General features: G+C 44.7%; 1 pseudogene; it reads left to right on the top strand.

Moving 5' to 3' along the window:
- Positions 1-1,259: 1,259 nt before the first annotated feature.
- Positions 1,260-3,506, top strand: LOC137939317 (serine carboxypeptidase-like 42; annotated as a pseudogene).
- The last annotated feature ends 399 nt before the right edge of the window (positions 3,507-3,905 follow it).

Genomic DNA, 3,905 nt, shown 5'->3' on the forward strand with positions numbered 1-3,905 from the left:
AGGTTGTTCGCCGGCGGCAAAAGCTTCCTAAGGTCAGTATTATTGGCGACAATGGTGCTGGGAAGAGCTCGTCGTTAAATCGACGGGGAGTGTACATATATGCGAATAGGAAAGACCAAAAATCCAGAGACTTTAATTTCGAAGTGGAAATAGTTGCTGTGGCGGAAGATGAACTTAATGAGAAAGGTGTCGGAATCATTGGTGCTGCGAATTCAGGAACAATGAGTTCCAATATGAAATTGCAACCATCATGCTGCAGCCTCTAGCTCTCGGCGGCCGAGCTGCAAACCAACTTGAATAACTCTTGTGGTAAGTTTCTTAGCCAACTTTCTCTTAATTTGGTCTTGTCCGTCCTCAAGTCCCACGATTTTTTACGAAAAAACTCTGTGATGGCGTTGCGTGTGTTTAGTTGGGCTGAGAAACAGAAAGGTGATTTTTCTGTGTGGCTTGTTGAGATATTGGCTTCCGCTGGTGATTTGGAAGGGGTTCAGGCTCTCGTGACAGAAATTTCAGATGAGCATTTTCTTATGACTTTTCCTGCTTGTACACCTATGAGTGGGAGCTTGGGGATTCTGGGGATGGTAGAGAAATTACTCAGGGTATGGTGTCGAAGGAAGGACAGTAAGATTGAGCCAAGTTTGTTTACGGACAATTACTTAGTGGATGGGCTGGTGAACTTTATGTTCATAAAATTGGTAGTAAAGGTGTTTGAGACAATAAAAACCAATTTATCTGCTGCTGAGACAGCACTTCGCCAGAGAGCCATATATGCCCTTCGGGAGTCATCTCTGACAAACTATAGAGAGGTTGCTGCTGCCAAAACAGACCTAAATTATAGTGGTCTGCGGATGGAGAATATAATTCTGCACAATCCAGACGTGAATTTTGAGCTAGGGGTTCCGTATACCGAACAAACCAATTCAAATGCTGCACTGAGGTATGCCAAACAATTTATGGAGGCGACAGGACAATCAATATTAAATGGGTGGAGGTTGCTGGCTTTAATTTTATCTGCTGAGGTTGTAGTTGTTATTGATGCAGCTTTATATGAAACTGCCAAGTGGGACCAAAGTCCACTTCTAGGAATGACGGCAAGGTTGCTCAGTCTTTGCCTGGGGAGGCAGTCAAAACATATCACTTCCTTCTTGCACTGGTTCAAGCTCATAACAAATCAATTGGTTCATTCCAGAGCATAGCTAAGGGCTGGGATGATAAGGTTGGCATTCAATCTGATAAAGTTTGTGCAGAATTTTTTGGCTCACAGGTATTCAACCTGCAAAGAAGTAATGTCCGCTCAGACACTCTTCGACCAGGTGTGGGTTTTCTGGCCTTGCTGATGTTGGCTGTTACTGACCACTCTCTTGAGGATCTGGTTGTGAGGCTACCTGGCCAGCCCAAAGTGAATTTTAGACAGTTTGCTGGTTACCTTACCGTGGATAACGAGGCTGGGAGAAGTCTCTTTTACTACTTCGCAGTAGCATATGGAGATGTAGATACCAAGCCGCTGACACTCTGGTTGAATGGAGATCCAGGTTTTTCATCAATTGGTGGGGGTGCCTTCACAGAGTTGGGTCCATATTTCCCTAGAGGAGATCGCCGGGGGCTTAGAATAAACCCAAAATCATGGAATAAGGCATCAAATCGACAGTCAATGACATCTGAATATACAAGTGGAGATGACTCTACTGCCGATGACATGCCAGTTTTTATGATGAGATGGTATGACAAATTTCCCGAGTTCAATTCCAACGAACAGTTTCTAACAGGAGAAAGCTATGCCGGTCATTATAAACCCCAGTTGGTGGTAGCTCTACTGAACCATCTACTGGCTTAAACGTTAACATTAGGGGAATAACTATTGGAAACCCACTTCTCAAGCTTGAGAGAGATATTCCTGCAACTTATGAATATTGTTGGTCACATGGAATTATTTCGGATGAGATTGGCCTTGTCACAATGAAGGAATGCGAATTTGATGACCATGTCTTCAGCAATTCTCATAACGTCACCACTCAATGCAACAATGCCATTGCTGAGGCAAATCAGGTGGTTGGTGATTACATAAATCCACATGATGTCTGTGATGGTCCTAACAATGTCATACTTGATGTTTGCTACCCATCACTTCCGGAGCAAGAGCTGTGATTAAAAAATATGAAACCCAGAAAAGTGTGAGTATTGATGTGGGCATGCCTTATGTCAGGCGTTTCTACCTCAATCGTCCTGCCAGTGCAGCAAGCTCTTCATGCAAACAGGACCAACTTACCATATATCTGGTCAATGTGCAGCGGTGTTTTGAACTACAGTGATACAGATAATAACATCAACATCCTTCCATTGCTTACGACCATTATTCAACATGATATACCAGTTCTGGTTTTCTATGGAGGTCAAGATTCTGTTGTCTCTTTATCGGGTTCTCGCACACTAGTTCGTGAACTAGCTCATGATTTAGACTTTAAGACTACTGTTCCTTGCGGTGCTTGGGTCCACAAAGGACAGGTTGCCGGTTGGGCAATGGAAGATGGGAATTTGCTGACTTTTGCTACTATAAGAGGTGTTGCTCCCATGGTTCCCTATGCACAGCTTGCAAGAGCACTACGCATGTTCAGATCATTTGTAAGTGGTAGCAGATTGCCAAAAATGACTCATCTTATTGAAAGGATAATCAAGCAGCCAATCACAAGGCCAGAATAGCATACTCAGAATGCAGTTCGTCAGGCATACCTACCGTATGTTGTTCAAGCTGTTCAGCAGCAACCTCACGATCATGCACTGCACCAACAGCCTCATGGCAGACTGCTGGGTCCATCTGCAAAGCATCAGGACCTGTGTACGAACACTCTTAACATGCAGCCTGCTGAAAACTTTGTTCGAGGTGGTTCCCCAGCACAACAGAATGCAACGAAGACTGCTGTAAAATTCAAGGGGGGTGTCCCTTTGACCAAGCTCAGGATGCAAAGGTAGGATGTGCTTGGATAAATTTCGTGTCCCATGCTGCTGTTCCCTGTGGTAGATGCAACTCCTGTGATAGGTCTGACCAGCTTGGAGGGCCCTAGTGTTCTGCCACTTGCTATCCAGCGTTTGCCATCAGGCCCAACTAGCCAGCTCAACAACAGGGCAATTTCTGGGAACGACGACTGCTGCTATGGGAGGAATAGTCAAGGGCAGTGGTACAAGATGGATGACAGCGTGTATCTGAATTGGATGGATAACATCCGCCACAGATGCTACTTGGGAAGAGGTGGAGACGTTTGAAACGCCTCCCCACCTTCGAGCTTGCGGACAAACTCGCTCTCCAGGAGAGGTGTAATGTTATGGACCTAATAGTGAGCTCTATCAGGCTGAGACACCAGAGCTGAGTCACTTACTCTGACTGAGTTAGTTATGTAGTTATTTAGTTTATTTTCATGTTAAATGCCATGGAGGGGCAAAATTATAATTCTCTCTAGAACCTTGTGGTCATGAACCCTATTTAACGGACGACCTGGAATGAAATGGACAAGTCGAATTTCACAAAAAACACAAGATCGACATTCTTCTCAATGAACCCAAGGATCGGCGTTCTCCTCAACGAACCCAGGGTTCCAAGCTCCCCTTCGAGCTTGAATCACTTCTCATCTTTGTTCTTCCCTACGAATTGCATTGTGGATCTGGGACCATATCACAGTGGCTACTGTATAAGGATGTTCCATAGGGATAAAGTGTGCATATTTGGAAAAAAAGGTCGACCACCACCAAATGAACAGATTTACCCAAAGTTTTAGGGAGCCCTCAATGAAATCCATAGAAATGTCTGCCCAAACCTGTGTGGGAAGATTGAGTGGTTGTCAGACGCTAGCTGGACTCAAATGATCGGCCTTGTTCCGTTGACACACCAGACACTCAACCACATACGTTGCAAC

This window comes from Aristolochia californica, unplaced genomic scaffold (genome assembly GCF_029961685.1).
Source record: "Aristolochia californica isolate CCGP_79_NKW_82.1479 unplaced genomic scaffold, dmAriCali1.0.hap1 SCAF_8, whole genome shotgun sequence".
In the NCBI taxonomy this organism is placed as follows: domain Eukaryota; kingdom Viridiplantae; phylum Streptophyta; class Magnoliopsida; order Piperales; family Aristolochiaceae; genus Aristolochia; species Aristolochia californica.